Below are 27,941 nucleotides of genomic sequence, written 5' to 3' on the forward strand. Positions count from 1 at the left end.
ATTTTCCTGGATTTTATTCACGTCTCTAAAGGACACTGTGTAGAGTGCGCATTGCGTTTAAGGATTTGCAATTTTTTATGTAGTCTTATAATGTAATAAATTCAGGGTTTTGTCATTTCTTTGTAAGAGGAGAGACAACTATTTATAGGCACGGCAGACATGTAGGAGGGAAGGCATCTGGTTGAAATGTCGCAATCTGGATCCTATTGGATAAAAAAGTTATATGGCCCAATGGGACGGGTTACCCAAGACATTAACCAGAGCCAAAGCTGTCCTAAAGGACTTGAGGATTTGGAATGCGATTACGGGCATAACCGTACATGCGTAGGACCGAGTACGCATTTTTACTCGGACCATGTTTGAGTACTGGCAGACAAACATATTTTCGAACTTTCATTAATTCCACAAATTGTTCGCACAATTTTTGCTGAATTGTCCTTTTTATTCAATCGTAAGCCTGGGGCAAAAAGGTGAAACAATTTTCACATACCGTATTTTTTGTTTACTGAAAAAGAAATTATTCATAGAAACAAATTAATAAATCGCTCAATTACATAAATTCAATTATCGGCAGCACTCTCATTCGTACAATTGCCCATCCGAAAATTCGCTCCTAAAAATCAAAATCCAAAAGTCCGGGATTTAACTTTCATCTACAATTTCTATCAGATTACATTTTCATCGTTAATTAATAATGTAGTCGGATTTTCTTTGCAATTTAACTGAACGTTAAATAATGCGAAATGACTCGTCCTGCTCGCGATGTTACTATCAATTTTATCGCTACATGTTTGCAGGGAACATATTCGACTCGTGTATGTAACCTACGTCAGAACTGGCAAATTTATATCATATATCCTAAATATATCCGTCATAACTTTCTGAAGTCCAAGCGCTACTTTCGATTTATCGCTGCTACGTCCACAAGTAGTGCTTCGATATATCGCTGCCATGTCCATAAGTAGTACTTGCGACAAGTCCACCCATTTCGCAATAGGGGTAATTTTTTTTATTCAATCCCTCGATAACAAAGAAACTTTAGTTTATCCAGGGTGAATATATCGGGATCCAATCGAAACTTTCCCAAAATATCTACCGAATTTTTTCTTGGTTCCCCTTTCAACCTCTCGATTGAATCTTTTTGGGGTGCGCGAACGAAAGGAGCAGATCAAGGATCTAAACTTTCTGAAGTCCAAGCCCTGCTTTCGATTTATCGCTGCTACGTCCACAAGTAGTGCTTCGATATATCGCTGCCATGTCCATAAGTAGTACTTGCGACAAGTAGTACCAGCCACCCATTTCGCAATAGGGGTAATTTTTTTTTATTCAATCCCTCGATAACAAAGGAACTTTAGTTTATCCAGGGTGAATGTATCGGGATCCAATCGAAACTTTCCCAAAATATCCACCGAATTTTTTCTTGGTTCCCCTTTCAACCTCGCGATTGAATCTTTTTGGGGTGCGCGAACGAAAGGAGCTGATGCACAGTGGAGACTGGAGAGAGCGAGAGGGTAAGTTTGTTCAGTCTCGACTTGGTCGTGATAAGAGTTTCGACCCTCTTTCGCCCCTCGATTTGCTAGTAACTGGTATTCAAAAGTGCGAATTCGCGGATTCCGAGCACGTACGCACGCGACTCCTCAGGCCTGCGTGAGCCATCGAAGCACGCACCTTCTCATTTCCTGGTGTCTCCTCTCTGTCACGCAGCCAACCTGAGAACCTGCTGAGAATGCCCTTGTCTCATTTCCTGAAGAGCTCTTAAAGGTTCATTCAAGGTGTATTCGACCAAACCAGAAACTCATTAGGCAACTTTTAAAGAAATGGCTCACCTGGCTCTTCATTATTTATACGGTGAAGAACTTCAATTCCCGTACTACATTTTCAAATGTTCATTGGTAAATAATTTAATTTTCTTTCGGGGTACCATTTATATGAAATAATTCCTTCAAGTATACGCGAATAAATGTATTAGGTAAAGAATATTAAAAGATGCACTGCGTAAGTGTATTTGCAGAATGTTTAATTATTATAGGTATTTCGTAACAGATGAGCTCATTTCAATGTAACTCAAATCTTTTTCCGGGCCTTATTAGTACGACCTTTCGCAATGATATAATTCGCAAATTAGGCGATTATTACGACGAGAGTTTTGTTCGCATTATACTTTAGTTTACCATAGCAACGGATTTAATTGCACGTGTTGCGGGCTCACAAAGCCTTTGTAGTTCGGCACGGGAGCTGTGTTAAATTTGAGAGGTTCTCCTCTTAATTCGGGCCACTGTAAACCTTACAAGTGCCCTCTCTGGGGGAATTGCATTCGCTGGAGACTCGTCCTGAAACGCGGGAAAAGTCAGGGTAGCAACACTGGGGTGACTAATTACGACAGATTCGGGGTGATTACCGACCCCCAGCGAATCCGAAACCCGCGGTTCGAGTAAAACCCGTGACGAAGTCCTGCCCTAATCGGCAATACGTCCTTCCTTGCATGACGATGGTCGTATTGGCTTTTTCCAGGTCTAAAAGACAAATCCCTACACCCTCGAGACAAATAAAAACAAACCTACCCCCTTGCCTGGCGAAAGACCCTTCGACCCTCCCGTGGGTTCCTTTGAGGAACATTTCAGGGGCCGACCGGGAAGGATCTTCCGCTTGTTTTGCATTAACCTCGGGAAGAAAAAAAGGAGAATTTCACCTATTTATTCCCCTGGGATAAATGTACGTTTCCGTATCCCTTCGGCTTGAGAAATCCCTGGCGACGTTGCGTAGCGAAAGGTTCAGATTTGCAATCCCTTGATGTCAATCTCGGGGATAGAGGGGCGCCGGTATGCAATTTCCAAGGGAAGCGAAAGGATCATTTTAATAAACAGGGTAGATGAGTCTACATTTTTAAAGAACAAATTTTCGCGTTAATAATGAGGGGAGGTTTGGAATTTAATAATGACATATAATGGTCAGAAATGCGGAGTTCTCGGTAGTACGCTCTACAGTTTCCCGTGGGAGATTCGCAGCTTGTAAAACTCCCCAAAATCCGTTTCGGCCAATAACGTATGCACCCCAAATTTTGTGTTTGCTTTCGGCCTCTTTTTCCCTGTGTCACATTCATATTGGATCAGCCTATCGAATTACGATGATCGAGGACCGCGGTGTATACCCTTTTGTAGCAAATCGCAGCTCTAACCTAGTCTTTTGTTAAAGGGAAATAGGAAACGCTAAATTATTCCTTCTTAATGCAGGATCCTCTGTAAATGTTGATCTTTCATTTATTTCCAGTGAAAGAAAGCTTAGCTGAGTTTTTTCAGCAATATTTATTAGAGAATACACTTTTCTGTACATTCGTACTTCGGTAGAAATTTAGATTAATTACTTTCCATAACTCAGGTTAGTAGTACATTGTTGTCAAAAATTGTAGCTTTTACCCGCGATAAGCTTGATTCTTCGTAATCTGGGGAATTAAGGGCAGGCCGTTACATGTTCTACTTCGATCGTTTTACCTATTATTTTATAATGGGTAATCAACCGAGTGCCTGGATCAAACGGATCTTGTTTCAAGATAGCCCTATACCCAATAAACACAAACTAGTGGATTGCACGTTTTATACTTCTAAACCTACTAGAAATATGATGCAGGCGTAAAAATGAAACATAAAATTCACGCATGTTTTTTTTTTTTTTTTTCGTTTAATATATCATATACAGAGAGCAGATACAGATTTAATATAGATAATTTAGCATTGTGCTGATCTAAATGAATGACGATGTTACCGACTTTCTGTCTTCTTTGAAATGCAGGAATGTGATTTCTGTCTGCACTGTTGGGGACTTTAGGCGCTAAGTATTGCTCCATACAGGGTGTAATAGCCGAACGTAATACATATGCATGCGGAATTCCACATATTTTTCGAGCACATTATCCGGGGACTGCGGAATGGCTGCAGCTCTTGTCAGCACGCAGTGCGTTTGCGGGTTTGCTGCACTGTGCGAGACTGCGAGGTCTTGGATGGCCACTGGTCGATACGCGCATCTACTTGGTGGCAGACCACGGAGGGTTCGTTTGATCTCAAACTATAGTATAAAGTCAACGGATTGACCTAGCATGGGTAAAGAAATTACACTTTTCACGGTAAAAATTAAATTGTGGGGTTGAAATACTTTTAAAAGAGGCTGCGAAGTCTTGGGTGGCCAGTGGTCAATACGCGCTTCTACTTGGTGGCAGACCACGGAGGGTTCGTTTGATCTCAAACTATAGTATAAAGTCAACGGATTGACCTAGCATGGGTAAAGAAATGACACTTTTCACGGTAAAAATTAAATTGTGGGGTTGAAATACTTTTAAAAGAGGCTGCGAAGTCTTGGGTGGCCAGTGGTCGATACGCGCTTCTACTTGGTGGCAGACCACGGAGGGTTCGTTTGATCTCAAACTATAGTAAACGTTGAAGGACCAAAGTCAACGGATTGACCTAGCATGGGTAAAGAAATGACACTTTTCATAGTAAAAATTAAATTGTGGGGCTAAATTTTTAAATACTTCTAAAAGTGTCTCCGAAGCCGAAATATTAACAAACAGTTTCCTTCCATTTTACTACACTGCAACTACACTAAAAGTTCTAGTAAGAAACCGAAATTAAATTGCCCTTTTGCACAAGTTGTCAGTTTCTGATTATCAGTAACATGTCTATTATTTTTCGAATGAAGTTTACTTGCATATATTTTTTGTATTTCGGGATATCTCTGCTGTTTGCTCTCTGGCGATACCAACCGGTGACAATTCAGAGGAGCCTCGTGGATGTGTTGCATCTCTCTACGCAATACAATATGGTTGGATTTTGCATTAGACATCGGGACTGTATTCATGCTTGCTGGGATCGAAGAGGTCAGAGTCACGGAAAGGAGAAATTGTTGGGCTTCCTGGAGTGCCGGAAGGGCGCGGAAGGGACAAGGGTAACGGTGAGCGTAAGGGTGAAATTTATTGGCGCCAAGTTGGAAATAGAATCCGTCCTTCGATTTTGGGGCTTTTGGAAGGATCGGTTCAGGGGAGGGACATAGGCACGACAGATGTGTTGGCTTCGAGAGGGTAATAATATAAAAAACGACCGACCGACTCACCCTCTCGGTCACCGGCGTCCCCTAAAAAAGACCAGTAATTTCGTTCCGAGACTTTTATCGGATTTCATGATCTACAGGGCAATTTTTAGGTGTCACCTTTAGTCACTCGCGTTTCTAGTCTCTCATTCGTTTCTTTCGCTTCTTTTCTTGCCGATGAATCGACGGATTCGACGATATCGACGTAAAGGGTCGAAGGAGAATTATTTCATCCTGCATAGTAACAGCCGGCTCTCTAACATGTAAATTATCTGAATTAAACATTTCTGATGATCAGTTGAAGATGACAATAAAACAAAGCACATTAAGTAACGCCATTTCAATGTACAAGGCGTTTAACGAACATTGGTATACGTATTTCTTCGTTGGTTTCAATGGAACGGAAAAATGGTTGAATGCACCGAAAATGTAGACATTGAGGTGCATCATCCTTGGGAGATTATTTTTCACTGAGTAAAGACGAGGATGGCGTAGCGTCACAATGGCTGAGAAGTAGACTATGAAGCCGATAGAACAGAAGAGGGAGAATTCTTTTCCTATAACCGCTTCTAGATAAAGAAAACGTCAGTCGCAGGCTCATTCTGATGGAAAAAGGAGGTACCTTGACGATGGATTACGCCCTGTTGAACCAGCATCTCTTTGCGAGTTTACTTTAAAATTCTCCATTGGAATCTCAGCGACCTCACGGAAAATCTCAGGAAAATTACAGCTCTAAAAGATGTATCAATCAACGAAATATGTCTTAATATCGCACGTATACAAAATAATTTATTAACAGCAATAAAATCATTAGATCGAAATTGACCACGTTTAATTTTTGCTGATTTTGTCCATAACAAACCACCAAGTTCTCCTGCTGACAACTACATTTGTTGATTTTTATGTTATCGTCAGTTTTCGAACATTTATTAATACACCATATATTTTTACACTCAACGTTAAACGTATAATATTTCCTATTGCTATGATATAAAATGCGTAAAGGAAGATGGAATAATTTTTTACTAAAAGAATATTTAAATTGACCAACTGTGCACGGGTGGGTCAGTGGTGATAACAGTGATACGATGGCACAATGGCAAAGAAGTAGAAGAGACGAGGTCTATAAAAGAGCAGGAGATGTTCCCTTTTATTATTACCGCTCATGGAAAGAAAAATAAAATGACCATGGCAAGCCCTTCCGGGAGGTGAATGAACCCTTGGTAAGGGATTACATTCTGTAAAGGGAAGATCCCATCACCAATTCCCTTTAGAATACCCTCGCGAATCTCCACGACCTTACGAAAAGGTCTTGCGGATAATACGGTGATATAGAGGTGATGAATCAACGCCATTCTGATATACTGGGTGTTTCGCACTAATGGACAGATACGTTAATGTGCTGATTTTTAATCCATATTTCAAAATGGTGATAACTGGTAATAGAGAAAAATATTAAGCATCGAATCTTGCAGAATGCAGAAATAAAATGAAGCTATACAGCTGTTCTCTTTTAAATGAATTAACAATGTATAATTTAGCCACTGCATTTTCTATTAGTAGTTCTTCTTGATGAAATACCCATTGTACAATCATCTTACGAGACGAATTACTGTTGAAAATGGCCTTAGAGAGTGTGATTCAAAATTTCGTTTAATAAGGTGACATGTATTCAAAATTCTTATTATATTAGTAAAGGTTCTAATTGAAGCGTGTAATTAATTTAAACATATTTTCGAGAAGTTAGTGGAAGATAACGGACAAATTGCTCATTAATAAAATTTAAATTATGGCATTTTTTTTTGTACGAATTGTATGCGGTCGATCTGATTTGGGCGGACTCTTGACTCATCTTAAGTAAGAAATGTTTTGAAAAGGAATAAGTATAGATATGAGAGATCGACTTATGGCTTTAAATTTCAACTTCAAAGTGTCTCGGTCTCGGGCATGCTCTCTTCTGGGGGGTATCTCGAGTAGTTCTCTCAAGAACGACTAACAGCTCTTGAATTCGCAAGTAGTTCCAACTTTGATTCTTCAGCCTCTCCTTCGAGTTGATTCCGAGAGTGAGAAATGTCTAGGTAACTGGTCAGTAGTATAATTGTTCACGGTACATCTTCCACGTGGATCCTTCACCCCCGAAGATTTAAAGATCATCGTAAATCTCCACGCGAAGCCATTTCATCCCTTTCCGTCCAATCTGCTCTAATTACTCGTAAATTAGATCTCGTCGTAATTCTTGCAATTCTTCCTCTCTTGCAAACGCGTTCCAGCCCTCGCGATAAGTTTTCGCCTATTTTTGATTATTTAAACACATTTTTTAATGGTGGGGGTGCTACCATTATTAGTACCCAGCACCCCCAAAGAAAAATTGAATTTTTTTCCAAAAACCGAGCTAGCACAAAATTTGCGAATGTAGCACATAATTAGCACGTAAAGAGCACAAAATGTTAAGACAAAGAAATTTGAATTTTGTAAAAGTGGGGGTGCCAGCTTTACGCACCTCCTCGCTGGTGTTAAAGTCATTCGAATGATCTCAAGGAACCGACTGCAAGCTTTTCCCACGATGATTCAAAATCCTTTTCGCCTTCTTCTCATTCTTTTTCTCCTCGCCCCATGCGGTTAACATAATCTTAGGTTTTTCTGACATCTCGATCCCACGTTCGGGATCGTCCAAACACTTTCGGTCCCCTTTCCGCGGATCCCCGAAGACGTCAACGGGGATCCAAAAATAGGGACTCTTTTGCGTGGAGACGACGTTGGTCTCGACCCCAGGGCCGTAACACGTGTTAATGTTTACTTCTGGTTACGGAAACTCTCCAGTGTTCCTCCTTTACGGGGAGGTCGTGATAAAGTTCCCGCCTAAACGGATAACTCGGTTTTTCTAAGAGTGTTAAAATCCCTCAGAGATTCGCTCTTCGAAGAGATTATACAGAAATTACAGCTTGGGACTCCCTCGTGGTTTTTAATGCCATTTATACGAAACGATAGTATCACAGTTTACGGTTTTTCCATAACTTCCACCCTGTTAAAAGAATTCATAAAATTTATACACTTTTAGTATATAAGGTTGCAGTGAAATTATAAATATAATGTCTTAATAGTGAATTAATATACATGTATTATGAATTCTAAGTGAATTTACAATTTTATAACACCGTGTCGTAATTTGATGAAATTCCGGAGACAAATTATACACTTGATATTCGAAAGTGATTTAGTGCGCATCGTTTGCAAATTTTTTAGACGACCATTTAATTTTATGATCGTTGACATAAGTTTATTTTTAAACAAGAAAAATAAACTAGAGAGTATGGAATATTTTTGCAATTTCTTATCATCCTTAGAGAACCCGTTTTTTAAAGACATAGCGATACAGAATTTCCGATGACAATCGGCTAAGGAGAAGTGACTGCAACTGTCCTATAATACAATGGATTGTATTTCCACTTTGAACGATATTTCCAATATAGGTAGGTGTTAGGCAAGCACAAATTTCGGATCACGAAATTGCCGAGATGACACGCTGAACCAACAAAGATTAGGAAACTTGCGCTCATGACAGTGCACTTAGTCCGCATCCCTCGGGGATGTTCTTTTTTCGTCAGCAAATCCTAATGCAATCACAAGGTCGCCGAATATGTTCCCCAACTACAGTTTCTCGTAGGTGGAGGCAAATTGTTATAATCTCCCCTTTGAAGGGTACTCAACCGAGCGCTATAGTGTCCGGCTTTGTGTTGATCCTCAAGGCGAGGGTTTCAAAGAGAATACGGAGCACCGGATTGTACTGTCGCCTGCACGTAGGTGGAGTTACATATTCCTACACAGGAGCACGCAGTTATACGAGTGCACGGCTTTGCGAGGGATTTCGATTCCGTTGCGCGATCCGGATATTAATAGCTTGCAATTGGGGAATTACGAGAAAGCAACCGGGAAGTTGGTCTGCACTGGACAATGCAATTTACGGTCATTCGCTCGATCGGGTGGACGGAGATGACGTATCCGCGTGGCGCAAGACCTGCCGAGTAACATTTTAATGACTCGTTGCTAAAAATTCAGAAAAACACCGGCTTAAGGGGATGTGAAAGCTCATTCGTTCATAAAACTCATCTACAAAGTGGGTGTCTCAAATCGTTTCATACTTTAAAACGTGGATACGGAGACCCTAAGGTAGGTCCTTAAACTCGCGAAATTTCATTTCTTATAAACTATTTTTAAAATACCTATAAAGAAATTTGAAAAGAATTGAAACTTCATGAGTTTCAGGACCTCCCTTGTAGTCTCCCTGTTCACGTTGTAAAGTTTCAAACCATTCGGTAAATCGAGTTGGGAGAAAAGTTTTATAAACAAAACCTCTTCGACGCCACTTTCACATCACCTTAAGGTGAAGTAAAACCTCCTCCAAATCAGTCGACTCGAATAAACCAATTTTTTTTAAGAGTATTGGATAGAAACGTCTGAAACTTTGACACATGAGACAATTGATACACTTATTTGCTGAATTTATAACCCATTTTATAAATCTATTGTAAATATATTATAAACTTAGTATACCATGTTTAACCCTTTGCACTCCGCGCCATCCCATATAGACTTAAAATGTCCCCTCAGAGGGGACATCGGAGTGCAAAGGGTTAGATAAAAAATCCAGTAAAAATATAATAAAATTATAATATTTTTCTTTTTACAGGGCACGAGACGTCGTTTACTCCGCACGAATCTCTGAGTCCATCCACCCTGAAAGTCCGACAGAAAAGGTAAGTACCTCGTTTAAATTGTACCTGCATTTTGCATAATTGTTTAATTCCCAAAGAAATCGAATCCAGGGCAATTTCCCCCGCGTTATTGCACGTGTCTAGGAGGTTAAGCAGGTAAAGGGGTGGAAGCCGCTTCGTTAGACGCGAACCGCTCGCCCCGACGTGGGAAAACTCTCACGGGGATCTAGACCCACGGGCGGCGAAGGCTTAAGTCAGGAAAGATCCACCCTAAGCTCTTCGGGGTACACACTTCCGAGGTAAGAGTTACATGCCGGCAAGTACCCAGGACGCGATCGCGCACGTGGATGCATCGCGCCCTTAACGCCCGCTCGCCGACGCGGCGTGCACTCGTCTACGTGCCGGGGTCGCACTTACCGCGGTACTCACCTCGGAGAAGGGAGGGGGACGTGTCACCACGTGGGTAATCGCGTGGTCTGGGTGTCATTCCTCGGTAAGGAGCCGAAGTTACGAGGAGAACTTACGACTCGGCCTCTTCTTGTCGTGCTTACCGAGCCCCACGTGGGCGGGGACCCCCACACAAAGTCCGTCGTCACGGACGCCGGCGAAAATGACGGCCGTGCATGGGTGTGCACGCTTGCGCGCGTTTTGTCTCGTAAGGAGGAGTTGTAGGCACGGTAGGCTGGCTAGGCCTCTTTGCGAAGGTAAAGCTGGCCCACTTGTTGCTGCACACTCCGTGGAGCGATTAAGCGTCGAGGCCTGAAAGGCCGCCTAGAAACCCTCTTGGAAGAGGAGACGCGAACCCGTTATTTTCATGTCAAACAATTTACGGAGAAGCTCGCTTCCCCTACCTCCGCGGAACTGTGCACTTGCATTTGCATGGGGAGAAGTCGACGGCGCCGGAGCTGCAGATGGGATCTTGCAACCAGACAAATTTCCGCGATTTTACCTTGTCTCGGGCAGGATGTTTGTACACCGTTAAAAGTAATTCCTAAAATTCATACACTTTTGGTAGATAAGGTTGCAGTTAAATTATTAACTTGAGGTCTTAATAGGGAATGAGCAAGGTGCGTAAAGCTGGCACCCCCATCTTTACGGAATTCGAATTTCTTTGTCTTAACATTTTGTACTCTTTATGTGGTAATTACTTTTTTTAATGGTGGGGGTGCTAGCTTTATTAGTACCCAGCACCCCCACAGAAAAATTGAATTTTTTTCCAAAAACCGAGCTAGCACAAAATTTGCGAATGTAGCACGTAATTAGCACATAAGGAGCACAAAATGTTAAGACAAACCTGTACTTGGAGTAATTCTGAGCACTAGTTGCGCACTACCACGTTTATTATTGAGTTGGTCAGCTGTAACAGTTCCCTGAGTTACTGTATTGCATTTCGTAATAATTTCAGGAGAAATCGGTGAATGCAATACCGCAAGGTATACGTGCATTTTTATGTTCATATGTATGTGCGTATTAATATACCTATGTACGCAAATAGGTGAAATTTTATGAAGCACGCGGTAATGTTACAAGATTTTAGCGGATTTTCTAAAAATAAATGTCTTTAAAGATAACGTAACTCCACTAGTAATACGATATATCGTGCGGAGTTACGCCAGATCAATACATACACGTTTTCGAAGAAAATCGAATCAACTCTTTCACTTTTCCAAGACTTGTTTATTGGCAAGATTGCAACCTCTGGCACCTACGCTCGTGATCTAGGATTATTAACATTTTTAGTACGTACTACTTTTTCTCACCGAGGTTCCATTTTATCATTTACCTCACAAAACCCTGAATTTAATCTTTCGCCTACCTGACAAATCTTCATTATGTAAAGAAATAAGAGTAGAGGCACCCTCCGCGATGCAATACACAGAAAAATTATGTATTAATAAGAAGCAAAAATCGACGATCGGATATTGTTACTTAGACTGCTCCAGGATTCTTTGTTGTCGAAGAGATCTCGATCGATCCTTTTGTTTTATGAGTCATGCTTATCCTTGATAAAAGATTACTATAGGTAAATAAATTTTAATTTTAATATCACTAGGATTAAAAAAATGCGCGGAGCAATGTTTACCGGGTAACTGTAAGTATTGGGAGGATGCTAAAAAATCTATCCCTGAATTTTGCCGGATTCGACCAAGACTTTGCTTCCGAAGAACGCCGGATCGATTCTTTTGCCTTCTCGAGGTATACTTATCGATATGTGTGCGACCTGAGATTAACCGGTTCAGAAACGACTTTCACTCTCCGCTCGTTTTGCTCACCCACTCGGTACGTCTTATGCACTCGTGCTTGTACGTACGTCCACATGGTAACGCATAAATCCGCATGTTTACGAATACGTCGGCTTTGTTATACGGCGATAATCTGGAAGCGCGACTCTGTCGATATCTCGTCGTCCGTAATGATTTGCCAGGTGTATCGATCGATCGATCAAACGATATCGAGGCCGCCGCGAATTACAAACGGTATAGCCATTAAAGGACTTCAAAGAGTGACGAATCTTTTTAACCGAATCATCAAATTACTCATTTTTATTATCAACGACAGGGAATTATTGATTATAGATACCTGACACGGTACTTGAATTATCTTCCTGGATATATATAATAGGTGAATTGTAGCAATTTTTACGTTTTTAATTTTATAATTGACAGTAACAGATTTTCACGATTGCAACTGGGTACGTATATTTATCGAACCTTCCACTAAAAGATTCAACGTTCATGGAAATTTAATAACTTTATTTTCTGTACTGAATACCTTTGTTTCAATTGCTACCGGTATAGGGTGCGATTGTAACACTTTTAAGGGCAAATGTAACGATACTTATTAATTTGAAAGATTGAGTGAATATTTAAGGATAACAAATATAAGTCCATAAATACGTAATAGCTCAACAGGCTATATTAATTTAGGATTCGTACTGAAATGAATATAAAATTAGGCAGACTTGTAACCAATATACAGGTTAAACAGTAAATCTCAAATTGATTTATTTTATTTCCCATTCTGTTTATGAATTTTGTTATGTGTACAAGGTAAGTTCTCAAATTGAAAGTTTCTGCCACAAATAAATTTTATCGAATGTTTTTGCGGAAACGTAGATGACTAGAGTCAACTTGTTGCAACTGTCCTCAATGTATTCTGTCAAACGATAAATAAGATTATAATTACTTAGAGTTATTATAACTTTAAACGCATTAAACATATAACGAACCACTCTATATGCAATGCCGTGGCATGAGCAAATGAGTTTCATCTGCCCTCAATTTAATACAAACAAAAAATATTAAATCTGAAAATATAACTCAACAATGCCGTTTTACGGCAAATATCGCTAATAACCGAATGCTTGATCTAATAAACGTGAAATTTCTGGTCATTGAGCTCTATATACGTTTTTCCAAGTATAAAGACAACATTTATAACCTTTGTTGCAATTACCTCGTGTTACATTTGACCTCGGTCTTCATTGCGCTATTATATCATGCTTTCTAACGAATTTAATTCACGCATTCGTTCCCGTGAGCAGGTGTAACCACAGAAATTTCTCTAGGTAGAGCCATTTATGGCGCCATCGATCCCATTGGTAATACGGACGTGACCAAATCCGGTGTGGATTTTTAAACCAGACTTCAAGAAGGGTTTGAGCAATGCCGCGCGACCAGACACGTCCAGTCTCCGCAAACACGCGTCATCGGTGAAAAGGTGATCTGGGACGCGTTTCCATATTGGAATAATTTATCTCCGCGTCTTCCCTCCACGAATCGAATTTATTTTAAGCTTTCCGTAGAGGCGAACGGAGGAATGAGTACCGTTTCAATCTGGTACATTATTCTCGGTTGGTGGCAGCCATGTATGCAAAACGATCAGGGAACGTACTCGAGATGAAAATTATTCTCTTATGGAATCTACGGTTCCCGTGGGTTACAGGGCGTCGTAAAATCTTTGGAGGAAGGAGCGAACGAAGGAACGACGTTCCCCGATGTTTATGGGCCACCGTAAAGCGGAATAACTTTGCCGGAAATTTTACGGGTCGCGGGATCCTCCTGGATCCACGACGTCAACCTTACTTCCGTTTTTCGCGTGGATTCGTAAGAGACGGAAAGGAAGGCCACGCGAGAGGAGAACCGGGATCGAGTGAGATGTCTATGTAGGAGAGAACAGCTGAGGACAAGTGATAAGGTGGAGTACAAATATTATAATGGGGGAAGAATGAGAAACCGGAAAGATTCTAAGGGAGAAGGATTGCGATTTTCGGAGGATTGCGACCTTCACACGTAACAATAATATTTATATTAACTCTTTTATTATTGATGAGGAGAATATACTTATAGTTGTTACATGTGATAACGTGTACTAGCTCTTTGCTATACCGATAACGTAGTCGAGGTACGTGGAGCGAAGGATAAAAAAAAAGATTCCAAGGGAGAAGGATTGCGATGGATGGAGGAGTGCGAAATTCGAGAAACTCCTGTGTCCGCGAATGTGCTTCCATGTATTGTTATGTGTTAATAAAAAAATAAATACACATGGAGCGAAGGATAAATATAAAATGAGGCTTTTCAAATAAAGCGTACCCTTTTTCAATCGTGATCGAGAAATGGATATTCCGCTTTCGAAATTGCGGATTCTTTTCGACACCTCGTGAAATCCTGGGTCAACGTCAATACCTATTGTTCAATTAATAGAAATTTCAAATGAATTTTTTCTACGAGTCACATTTATACTCAAGGGAGGAATAAGAGCATTTGAATTGTTCAAGTTGTAGTTGAGGGTTTGTGTTTGAAAACGGGGAATGGAATCGTACGTATTGAGAGAAGGAAAATATGAAACCGTATTTCTCACAACAGTGGCCGAGCCGTGAGAAGATCATCTCGATATTTATTTACACTCTTGCGGCCATTGTTGTTTCCGCCTACCTTCGTCTTTCCAATGTTTGCTCGTGTTTTCAAATATTTGGCGAAACCTTTCGCCGATTCGTTCGTCTTCTCTTTCGGATGGAACTTCGAAGAGTACACAGTGAAAAGCAGATAGTGCTTCGCCATTCACTTACTCTCTACATTTTAATACCGTTTGCTATTCTTTGTTTGCAGAGCTACGGTTCTGCAACAATTGTAAATGTATTTGAACGGAGTAACCTCCCTGTAATCTCGTTTCAAAGTTAACGAATTATTCTGTGTTTATGCCAGGGACCTGGACCGAAATGTAATACCGGTAATCATTTTTTTTAGAAGTGTAACAAATATCCAAGGGTCTTAAGCAGGATTCAAAGCAATAGTAGAGTTGATTGGTTATTTCATTGGATAAAAAATCAGTGTAAATAAATATCTTCAACGGTAATGTGGTTACCCCAGGTCATGAGTGCAATGGGTAACAAAACTGCATAATCCGTGAAAGTACTTCTTATCTTGGATTTGAATGGTACAACGTAATTGTAATCATTGGATAAAAAATCAGTGTAAATAAATATCTTCAACGGTAATGTGGTTACCCCAGGTCATGAGTACAATGGGTAACAATACTGCATAATCCATAAAAGTACTTCTTATCTTGAATTTGAATGATACAACGTAATCAAATCAAATAGCTGGGCTTTTGTCTTAATGTTCAAGTCTATTTGAAGTCTATTTAAAGTCGAATTAGGAGTAATTGTGCTGAAACACAAGGCAGCATATGCATGTCAGGGTACGATGCATTTTCCTCTCAGTTCCAGCGATGATCCCAATGCAGAGCGCAAGAGGATTCCGATTGGACTCCATTCAGTGCAAATTGCAATTCCACGACGTGGTTTACCTAATTGCGTCCTCGGCTTTAAGGTCGTTGTAGATGAGCCACGGATGTATGACATACCATGTATCGCTACCATGCTACTTAAGAGAAATGCGTGCAATAGGGACTGTATACGTCGAATCTCCATGTAAGGTTAAACGTTACAATTGGCATTGCCTGTGGAAGAACACAAAATTCTGTAATCTACATATCGGTCCTCGGTACAATTTCGACATATCGCCCATGATAAAGGATCCATTTCATATGACAAAAATCCCGACGTTATTCACTTTAAGAAACCCTTAATAACACGCTGAGTATGAAACGCAAAGCCAGGAAACATCACAACTAAAGCAGCACAAGAAATAATGTAAAGAATTCTGAAATCATCTAATATAATGAAAATGTCAAATAATTAGCAGGAAGATATTTTCATTTCCTCTAACTTTTTAACATGCATTCGTGAACCTTTAAAAAGCTCGTGTCGTTATAGGTTTGGTAAAATAATGTTAATATGTTTTATACAAGTACCGCCATCACACATAAGTATCATCATCAACCACTGAGGAAATCTTAGCTGTTTTATTTTAAGTAGGGGTGTCAGTACGTGGGAAGTTCAGTCATACATTATCTTCCAAGATAAGGGTGGAAATATACAAGTTTTTGAACGCGTTGACGACATGTTCGTAATTTCAAACGTAAGATGAAGAACGCACTCATCGCGACTTGTTCCTTCGGGGTACATTTTGTACCGAAAATGTGGCATTTAACGACGTTTTTACACAACGTACTCTATACTCTACTACAAGCTGGGTACAGCATAAACCGAGAGAGCTGCTTTTTTCGTGAAATTTATGGTGAGCATAGCAGGGGTTCGTATGTATAGTCCCGTCTCTCGCTACACCGGAAACGAGTAAATAATTCTACTTGCGATAAGAGCAGGCTATAGCGACACATGGCGATGCTTTCAAACTGAGAGTCCAGCAGAGTCGAATTTTAACCAGCAAAAACCCAGAAAGTAACTTTCGGTGGCCGTTCCTCGAGCAGCGAAATATTTCCAATCCCTTTACAGAGAAGTCTTTTCAATGAAAACCCGCTCATCCGACTAAATCTGGAAATATTACATATTCCGTAATTAGTACAAGACACTCGTACCAGCTCGCAATCAATGAATTCATATTAAATATATGAGAATCAAATAACATGATTAACGGAATGGTGCAAAGCATACTTTTTCATACTCACCGACACTGTCATCCATTTTAGATAACTAATAAGAACAAATATGAAATGGAATTGTCACGAATAGATCTTATCAATATGAGACTAAATAATCATTCGTTTAGAGTGACACGAAAGTTCATGTTTCAAGAGTGACACGACACTCAAAGAGTGACACGAATAGGAAATGTCGTATCTCTTAATTTGAATAAACTTACCCCGGTGTAATAATATTGAATTAAAAATAATTCTAAACAATCCCGAGTCTCGATGACTTGGGATGGGACTAAATAATCATTCGTTTAGAGTGACACGAAAGTTCATGAAAAACTAAAGAAATTCAAAATCCACGGAATTTTAAAAGAATTTTTCCCGTTGTCAATCTTTTTTCTTGTCTTCGGAGTCCCTATGATTTCTTGAAATACCTTTCGTACGTTAAATAGGAAATGTCGTATCTCTTAATTTTAATAAACTTACCCCGGTGTAATAATAAAATTAATTAAAAATAATTCTAAACAATCCCGAGTTTCGATGACTTGGAAATACGGATGGGCACGGAGGTAGAGCCTTCTCCGGAATTAATTGTTTTCCATGCATATTCTGTAGATAGTTCTAAGCCCATTTTGCTCATCCTAGTAGCACGAAGAAGCAGTGACTCGTTATGGTGCAATTATAATTCTCGCGTTACTTACGGAGAAGGTGTACAGAGCGTGGCAGAGAAAGAGAGAGAGAGGGAGAGGGTACAGTCGGTGCAAAGCCGATCTCGCGGTCTCTCGCAGGAATCTGGTTCCTGGTACTCTGGTGTGCGAGCAAGAGTTCACCGAGGTCAAGGCAGCGAGGGCGTTCACCAGAATTAGTCTTCTCTCTTATTCCTCGCCATAGAAGCCACGTACTCTCTGTGTGGTTACTCCACACCTTCCACTTCCTGCAGGCACGTAAAGTGAGGATAGTACTCGCATACTTTCAGAGGAGAAATTGCTTGTTAGGCGTAACGATTGAATAGTTTAAGCCGATGTCAAAGGCTAGGCGCTTCCACGTAGAAGAAGTAATAACTTGAACAGTCGAGTTTCTTGCTGGGAATCGCGAAATGATCACTTAAAACCTTGGAAGGAGAAGTAAGATGGAGATTTAATCCACGCGAAATGACCTAAGGGTTTGAAATACTTCGAAAAGAGAAGACTTCTAAAGATCTCGTGTTTGTAACAATACTGTTTTCGTGACTTGAAGGTGATTAATATTTTGCTCACTGATTATATTGAATGAAATTTATACTTTCTAGACGAAAGTAATTACCTGCGGTAGTCTAGATGTTTCTTGCTAATGAAATTAGTTGATTGTAGGAAAATTGATTTTGAGGGAATCGTCGATGTTACAAGACAATTGATGGCAAAGAGAAGTAAGATGGAGATTTAATCCACGCGAAATGACCTAAGGGTTTGAAATACTTCGAAAAGGGAACACATTTAAAGATATAGTCTCATAATTGTAACAATACTGTTTTCGTGACTTGAAGGTGATTAATATTTTCCTCACTGATTATATTGAACGAAATTGATACTTTCTAGACGAAAGTAATTACCTGCGGCAGTCTAAATGTTTCTTGCTAATGAAATTAGTTGATTGTAGGAAAATTGATTTTGAGGGAATCATCGATGCTACAAGATAATTAATGGCAAGATAGAATCAAGGGGAAATTATGTCGTGACACGAATGTCACGTAGAAATCGATCTCAAGTATCGAACATTTTAATAGAGGATATATTTCGGGTAAAATGTGATAATTAAAAATGTATCAATTAATCTTGCAACTTATTTTGTTGATAGTGGCAGATAAACATTTATTCGACACAGGAATTATTATTTTATTTTTTTGCTTAGCGTGCGATTTGCTTTTTCGTTACTTTTAGATTACTGGAAATATAATTCCGCAGTTCAATTTCAAACAATTGTTATCGGATGGAAGTAGGCACGGAAAGTTCATGATACTTAAATGGTGAATGCTTTGCCAGTTTGTTCAAACTAATGGAAAAAAAGGAGTGCGATGGAAAAGAGCACGAACGGGGCGGGTGCAACAACCCGACTCGTTTCCGTCTTTTCATTTACTTAAGCGAGCCAGCTCGTTATCCTGCCAATGTAGCACGGTTTAAAGTGTCGACTGACTTAATTGCCGGTAATTGATAGATTTCACGTGTCAGCCACCTGCAGTACCTGGAATCGTCTATTTCCTTCAGCATTTCCTTCACATTACCAAACACGTATCATTAAAGTGGTTACAACTACCATTTGCAATTTTCAGAAATGTGCAGCAATCTACTCGCATCTTATAAACTCTTCTTCAAATTCTATAATTTGCATACGATGAATGACTACGAATAACTATCAAATAATCCACGATCTACGTAGAAATATCTCTAAAAGATTCCTGACGTCTATATATCCACGCAAGACTGTAATAAATAAACTTCTTTAACATAATTCATCTGAATATTTTCCGAATTAGGTGAGCTGCAAAATTGGAAAGTGTCACATTTACCCCGTAACTCTGCATGTCAATTGTACTATATTTATATGTTTACCATCCCATTTATGGCTGGCAGCGTCATTACCAATTAAAGTGATGTAGGATGAACTGTATTAAACTTTATAAGGGATTTCATAACCATGAAAAATATGTGCACCCCTCTATTTATGTTCTTAGCATTATCAACTAATTTTAATTTTATTTTGTTTCAAAGACTACGGTCAGCCATTATTATCGCAATTCGCGATTCGATAATGCGACCAATGGGTCGCACAATATTTTATGTTCAACGAGTCTCTATTTATGTTCTTAGCATTATCAACTAATTTTAATTTTATTTTGTTTCAAAGACTACGGTCAGTCATTATTATCGCAATTCGCGATTCGATAATGCGACCAATGGGTCGCATAATATTTTATGTTCAATGAGTCTATTTATGTTCTTAGCATTATTAACTAATTTTAATTTTATTTTGTTTCAAGAACTACGGTCATTATTATCGCAATTCGCGATTCGATAATGCGACCAATGGGTCGCATAATATTTTATGTTCAATGAGAGTCCAATAAGCCTGACAGAATATCTCCGGGTCACGGGGTAAGAGGATCGACATATTTATAGCGTCCTTCTTGGTTTCCATATTAATGCCAGCTTTCCCAAGAGCGCACTGCCGTGATACATATTGCCTTCTTCGGGAACGCCAGTCCGGGAAGGTAATAAGCTGCACCTTACGCGTTTCCTTCTCGGATATCTCGGCCTCTCAAGGTCCACTCGACTTGGCGTTCTCGCTCGCCGTTTTCATCCTCGTATTCCGTATAGGAGACCCTCCGTGGTTTATCGCCGTGTAAACTGGCCCGGCGCGGTAAACGGGAGACGCGTAAACGCGCGAATACGAGCGGATGATCGCGAGAAAGTTTCCCCGCCGAGGCGAGGACTTCGCACAAAATTCGGAATATTCTCCAGAAAGACTGCCTTTGAAGTGAAAACTGCGAGCCAATCTAGGTTTCCTCCTTCGGTATTGAGCTCAAGGTGGAGTGAAACCCTCTGAAATGAAATCGATTACGAATAAAACAATTTTTTTTAAAGGTACTAGATCGAACTGCCCCAAACTTTGACGCATGACTCGTGATCACCTAGGAATTATCCTGACACTTTGAAAATTGGATTATCGAAGAAAATTTGTTAACTTAGCCCAAACTAGAACCAAAATGCCATCGAGCTCATATTTCAGTCGATATGCAATTATTGAATTATTTTTATTAGCAGTGGCAACACTAGATAGAGATCGAGAAATCATTGCGTTTCACCTGTGGATGCAGGGAACGAGTTTAGATTTACGTGGAGAGGAGAGAAACACGTGTGAAACGTTAATAACTGATTGGAAGGCCGCTTTCGAGTAATATCACGTCAAGTTGCAGACAGCTGAAATGTTCGAGGCACTTGTGGGAAAGAACGAAAGAGATTGAAACGGAAAAGGACGGCGCGGGGTAAAGTGGAGCTCTACGTTATTTTTCATGCCATATTACTGCGATATCAGTTTTAAAGGTTAACAAGATATTTCATCGTAGTGAAACGTAACGTCCTGACATCAGCTCTGCCATTTTCTTGCTCAGCTGGGGGAATAACGTGGATTTATCATATTTTTCACAGAGGAAGGAAATAGCTGCTGTAAACTGTGGTGTTTTATTCTTGGTGTATACAAGTCACGCCTCGATGTTTTCATATATTTAAATTCTTCCTACTCCTATTTAATTCCATCCATATTCGAAACTGATCGAATAATTTGTTATAAGAATGGATGCCATATAAATACAATTTTATGCTTCATTTTTTAAACCGCACTGATAGAAAAATCTCATTAAATTTACTATTTTTTACCCGGAAAAGCTATTTGCAGCACATGCGAGAAAATCTCGCCATCTATCGGTGCTGTCGGAACAAACTTGAACAAAGTTTTTAGTGACGTTCAGTACAGATTGAAAGTCGATATAACCAAACCGCACCGATAAACCGTTGTACTAGTAATATTGTTGCAATTATCGAAAGTAGGGTAAAACGCCACTTATCATTCGCAACTAGTTCGCAGTTCCTTAATCGGCCGAGCGCAAACCGCAATCAGCAACAACCGACAAATGAAAGGACGCTATCCCGTCATCTGCTTATCGAGTTTCTGTTTTTTATCGTCTGCCCAAAACGAAAAAACCCCATCGACGAAAGGACCGCTTACGGTTCGTCGCCGATTCCGATTCAACGAAGACTCAAGCCTAACTTATCGTTTGCAACTCATTAGTCGCAGGTGCTCGTCGTCTAATTACCAGAGAAACGCTAACTTTTAAGTAGTTAGTCGATCGTTGACGGTTTCCGGCTAGTTTCGGCTGTAGTTTCCGGATGGGTCGGTAACTATTTGCGCCCCGTAATCGCGAGTGCACGTGAGGAGTTGTAATTATTCGCTCTCCTGTCAACAATTCGAATATCTCTCGTTGCTGATGCCAAGTGACGTGGAAGACGTATCTTTCAGCGATTACATGTCGCGTGTGCAGTTCCGAGTTAAGGAGTGCACTACTCTCGCTATGCAGGATCCAATATACCCGAGGAATCCCAATATAAGGGATGGAGATCTAAATGTGGGGATATCTACTTAGTTTCGTAGTCGGTGCATGGCGTACACGCGTTTAGCATTGCGTTACGGTGCAACGTTCCACGTGGGTAAATACGCCGAATCAGCAATACCACTTGTACTGCTCAAAAAGTGAAATTCCTCTGATGCACCGATTTTGTCTCTAAGGTGAACTGAAACTTCCCTCAAATCAGTCGATTCAAATGGGACACTTTTTTTACGGGTATTGCATCGAACTGTCTGCAACTTAGACACAACACTCGTGAGCACCTAGGAATAATCCTGACATTTTCAAAATTTGGATTTTTCAACAAAATTTTTTAACTTCAAACTAGAACCAAAATGGCGTCCAGCCCTTAAGCGGATGCGAAAGTGACATCCAAGGGGGCAATCGTTCATGAACTTTTCTCCGAACTTAGGGTACCAAACCATTCTAAACTTCACAACGTAACAATAGAGGTTATAAGGAAGGTCCTGAGAGTCATGAAATTTCATTTTTTATAAAAAATGATAAAGGAATACCTATGAATAAAATTGCGGGCAACGTAAGGGTTACTTTTTTGCGTCATCGAGACATCGAGGCGGAACGGATGAATACGTTCGATTAGCCCTCAACTGGTTCACGCGTGGAAGGATGTACGACGCGTGTCGCGTGTTTCTTGCCTCTCTCGACCGACAGTGGGGGTGTCGAGGAAACGAATCGCTTCATCGATTCCCTCCTTCGAGAGGAATTCTTCCCCCGCGTCGGATAAAAACAGAGGCTGTCTTCTCGGGCGAGTGGGAACAATGCGGTCCGAGAGGATCGCGAGGCGCGGTTTCAATTTTAAGAGCCGCCGCCGAGGAGGTGTCGATACCATCTGTTGGAAGGGACAGGTATATAGGTACAAGCGTGCTCCAATAACGAATCCCCTCGTTCCGCGTCCGAAAAGCTCGGGCATAACAGTCGAAAGCTCGCACATCGCTCGCGCACGTGGCGCGCTCCTCTCTTTGGGAATCCCCCGTCTCTCCTCGGGATTCCCCTCCACTTTCCACGTTCCCGTCACGAGACCATCCGACCTGCTCATATCGGCAGCTTAAGAAGAGAGAACTCCAGTTTCCAATAATGCATTCGCGTCTTTCGACTTCGGAATCCCGGTCCCGGAGCTCCGAGGAAGGAGCAAATCCTTCAAGAGAACGCCCCGGTCACGTAGGTACCTTTAAACCAAACCTGAACATACTGAAGGTGAAGTGAAACCCTCCTCAAATCAGTCAATTCGAGTAGGACACTTTTTTTTATGGGTTCAATACCCATAAAAAAAAAGTCATATTCAATATAGAACTGACCGAACTTTGACACATGACTCGCGAGCACCTAGGCACAAGGACTGGTATATAAAACCTAGCTCACATTTACAAAACATTTTTATAACGCGTCCTATGTACCAAGAGTATTGATGGATACCTAGAAACGAGTGAAAAATAATCAGTCGCGGATATAAAAACGTTGTTTAATGCGTATGCCAAATGCCGATTTCACAGTACGCAGTAACTTTGAATATTTCGGATGAATTAAATGCGGTAGTATGTTCCTCGTGAAAGTATGCATGTAAATGTCCACTGAAATTCCCTACAAAAAAAGAGTCGTACAGTAATCAAAGTGAAAATTCATGTTCCTTTCTACGTAAGGCATAAACCGTGAGAGCTATAAAAGGGAGGGATATTTTGTCAAATAAAAAGTCACATAGGTCTTTTATATCGCTCGCGGTCAAACTGCACATACGAGATGACCCGGAGGAATAAACCATCAGGATAAAATACCTGATAAATGAGAAGTTACATTTCTGGACTGATTTGTAGGCGCGAGTGATAAGGGCCAGAAATACCGATGAAGACTTGGAAACACCAGTTCCCGACACGAAAGAGATATTTAACGCAAACTCGGAATATCTCTTTTGCGGAGCAGGTATTTGGAATATTTCTGGGGAATTGAATGCGGCAGTTTATTACTCCGCAAGGGTACACGTGTAAATGTCGCGCATGAATTGCGTTAGAAGGCGCTTCCCTGGCGGGCGCGTCCATTGAAGTCTCCTGCAAAAGAGGGTCGCATGGCAGTCACAGTGGAAGCTCGGAAGCATTCATCCACGCCTATGCCAGGATACGCGGATAAAGAGCGGCGGGAAGAAATGCTATTTCGGAAAATAAAAGATTCTTGTTAAACGTAGACCTTACGAGTCGGCGGCCGGGAGTGCGTAATCCACCTTCCGGCCTTTATTGCCGTTGCCTTTTAGTGCCTTTGTGCGTCCCTTTCATGCGCGTCCGCCTTACTCGGAAGGAAGTTGTTTAATTAAAGTTCCTTTTGTTTTTATCACTGGGCCCACTACGCGCCGCAGAAAATGTCGGCTGGTGGGGAGCAACTGCATCGACGTCGAAGACTAACTCGTTAATCTTAGAGGGTCTCGTTAGTTTCAAGGTTGTCAAACTACAATTATATCCGCCCGGCTTTTTCGATTATTACATTTATTCCCCTGCTTGATTTGTATATCCGTGGACATTCAAATGATTAAGGTGAAGTGAAACCCCCTTCAAATCAGTCGATTCGAATACCACACTTTTTTTTAAGGGCATTAGACCAAACTGTCTAAAACTTTGACACATCACTCCTGATCATCTAAGAATTGTCCTGACACATTCAAAATTTGGATTTTTTAAAAAAACATTTCAACTCAGCCCAGGCCAGAACCAAAATGGCGTCGAGCTTTCATATTTCGATCAGTATACAATTATCGAAGGCTCTGATATGATAATCGAAAGGGTCGGGACAATTTTACGACAATTTAGAACACTCTGGTAATCGATAAACTCGCATTTTAACGGGATAAAGGCAGAAAAAGTGTTGTATGCGCTTCTATGCTAAAACGATGGGAATACGAGGTCTCGGAGGGAAAATTTAATTGACCTGGAAATCACAGATGGCGCAGGGAGTCCCTCTGCAGTCAATTAGGGCCCCGGAAAGCACGAATCCAGAGGATTTCTGGAGTTTTACTTTGATTTCTTTATAATTAGTGTACGGAAACGACACATGGTGTACGACGTTTGGTACAATATTCAATATAATTCGACACAGCTGTCAATATAAAAACGAACTTCGGCAATGTAGGCATTTAGAAAAATCTTCTTTATCGACGTCGATCAAGTTCCTCGACGTGTTTCACTTCACCTTAAGCTTATTCGAATCGACTGATTCGAGGAGGGTTTCAATTCACCTTAAGAGTAACCAGTTGAAGTAATAAAAAAATAAACATTTACGATCGACGCTTCCGTACCGAGCGTCCGGTCCATCGGGATTTTTCCCATAATGAGGTAAAGCAATATCGTCGGCAAATTTCTTGGCGAGTGTACGGGCCAAACTCGAGACGCTATAAGAGGCGAAGCAAGGTTTACATCATCGGGAGCATTGGAAGGATCTATTACCCAGTAGGGTAACCTGGTCGATCCAGGCCATGATAGAAAGTCGACATTATTAGTTCGCAGCACCGCCTCTTAATTGAACAATACTTGGATCGTGTGCGGTAACCCGATAGGTACTGGTTACATCCATCAAACGATCAACTTCGCAGATTTTAGACTTTCAACTTCGATCCGTGAGAGCACTGGACGCACATTCAGAATCTAGGGCGTTCATGTAAAATCACTTGCAATGAAAATGTTTAATTCTCGCAAATCCGGATTTCAGGAAATTCGCCGTTAACGCGGCTGAGGGTAATCTCATAATGCTTTCGATGCTCGATAAGAGCTTTAAAACTGCGCACTAACTAAATGGAAACCATGGCCGTGTCAATCCTTGTCATTATGTGGTGTGTTATTGGCAATTTGAAATATGACCACGTAATCGATATGCAGTTACGTATTTAGGAGGGGATTATTCGTGAACCCATCCATTTAATTTGCTTACAGGAGTCAGTCGATTCAAAGAGATATCGTTGTGCATTGTATTTATATTTTATCGGTTACTGTATATCCGAGATAAAGTACTACATTGCATGATATCTCCGTGAGCGTTGGGCAGAAAGAAAATTTCAATTATTAATCCGATGAATTTATTAAAAGCTTGAGTCAGGGATGATTACCTTCGACTTCCTAATTGCATCGTGTTCGTGAGACTACATTTGTAATCGCTCTACTACATACTTCAAATCCTCTGTACGTGTGTACGCGTAACTCGTAAACTTCTTCCTACCTCGAGTTGCCAAATCACGCGAGCTGTTTCGAGAGATCGTTAGAGTTGTTACAAAAATCGAAAGTTTCTTCGCCTTGGGGAAGATCTGACGGACCAAGCCATTTTTCTCGGCCGATCGACCGAAAGGGGAGAAACGATAAAAAAGAAAAGGCAGACGGGCCCAACGGTGTCGAAATAACTTCCGGAAGTTTGGATTCTAACTACGAGTGAAAGTTGGAGGTGATCGTCTCGATGGAAATTGTTAAATCTGGATAAATGAGAAATGGAGGCGCAATTATTCTAGCATAATTGAGGGGCGCGGCTTTTAATTTTTCTGGAAAAACTGCGGTATTCTCCCTTTGAGCGGGGGTGAATACAACTCATTAAAGTTCAGGGGCAACCAAAGGGAAAGAAATTGTTGGCTAACACCTTTATAGAAGCTGTTCCGAGAAGTTCTATACGAGGACGGAGGAAAGTCAAATACGCGACTTCACCAATTATATACTCCAAACTTTCCCTCTTCGTAGATTCGTCATACCCGTAATTCAAACTTGTTGAGCTATTTCGATGTATAATATGGTAAATAAATCTGAATTTATAACTCAAGGTAGAAACCGTAAGATATGTTATCATCAAATTTATCTTATTACAATTGCAAGGATTAAAATTCGATATTCTGATAACCGGAAAGCTGCTATAGACCTTATGATATATAATATGTAATTATTTATAATGCACTACACAATTATAACGCTCCACTAGCTTTTATTAACAGTGATTTCTTTCAAAAAAATATCGTATTATTTAATCGCGGTCAGATATACTTCATTTCTATAATACTTAAGGGAGATCGGGACAAATTGACCAACTTTTTCGGTAATGCTTAATTGTGAGTAAGATAATGAGAATTTTCTAACATATACGTCGAAATGTAGGGCATACATTCAGATACAATAATCCCAGTCCGAGGTTCTTTAATTTTTTGCAAATAATTGAAAATTATAAGTTGCTAGTTTAAAAATATTGTTTTCATTATTAACGGTAAGAAAATATACATTTATAAATACGCAACCATGAGTCTTTTTACACTTTATAATAAATATTTGTGATGCTTTGAAAAACAAAAATATATTAAACATTTTACATATCATCGTATCTTTTATTTGTATATAAAAGTATAAGTCACAGGATTCTGCAGTGAATTTGACGAAAATCAAGTGTGTTAAATATGAGAAACATATATTTAAATAATTAAATTAATGGTACAATTTGGGCAACCATACTCTATAACTGTACAGATGCATTCGGGATATTCTCGGATTTAAATAATAGTTATAACGCCGTGACACGTGGTTACCCAGGAATGTGACTGCTGTATTTATATATGGTAATATGCATGGAAATGTTTCACGTTGCAATTTTTTTTTTTTTCCGTACGTCCGAGATACGTTGGCGAGTGTTGCATAAATATGGCACGCGTGCCTCTAGCGCATAGAGGGCTACAGGAAAGGGTGAGTTGGCATTCTCGGGGTTTGCATATATTTAATTGCGTACATTGTGCTTGAACGTGGCTCTTGATATCCGCGCATCCTTTCCTGCGTGACCTGAAAGACAAAAAGCCGAGCAATAATTTCCAAAATACGAAAATGCCACCTCGGTGTCAAAATGAAGATCGACCCATTGGTGGCGGGGCTAAAAGTAATCATTGATAAATAATGCATTTTATATAAATCTAAAATAATTCTGACAATTCCTACACTATTTGTGAGAGGAATTTAAATAGGCCTAGACGATTTTAAAACATTCAATACTCC

At 40.3% G+C, this 27,941-nt stretch overlaps 1 protein-coding gene across 2 annotated transcripts in view; it reads left to right on the forward strand.

Moving 5' to 3' along the window:
* Nucleotides 1–27,941, forward strand: part of LOC105703892 (natterin-4) — a 138,792-nt gene that overhangs the window by 82,515 nt on the left and 28,336 nt on the right. Inside the window, exon 2 of one of the 2 annotated variants that reach the window (XM_012432649.2) lies at nt 9,764–9,830. The gene's annotated coding sequence lies outside the window, so the exon portion shown is untranslated. Of the gene's footprint in view, nt 1–9,763; nt 9,831–10,021; nt 10,088–27,941 lie in introns of those variants that run through there. The other variant, XM_012432650.1, reaches the window with a different exon arrangement.

This window comes from Orussus abietinus, unplaced genomic scaffold, assembly GCF_000612105.2.
Source record: "Orussus abietinus isolate OABI.00-Male unplaced genomic scaffold, Oabi_2.0 scaffold36, whole genome shotgun sequence".
Taxonomy (NCBI): Eukaryota; Metazoa; Arthropoda; class Insecta; order Hymenoptera; family Orussidae; genus Orussus; species Orussus abietinus.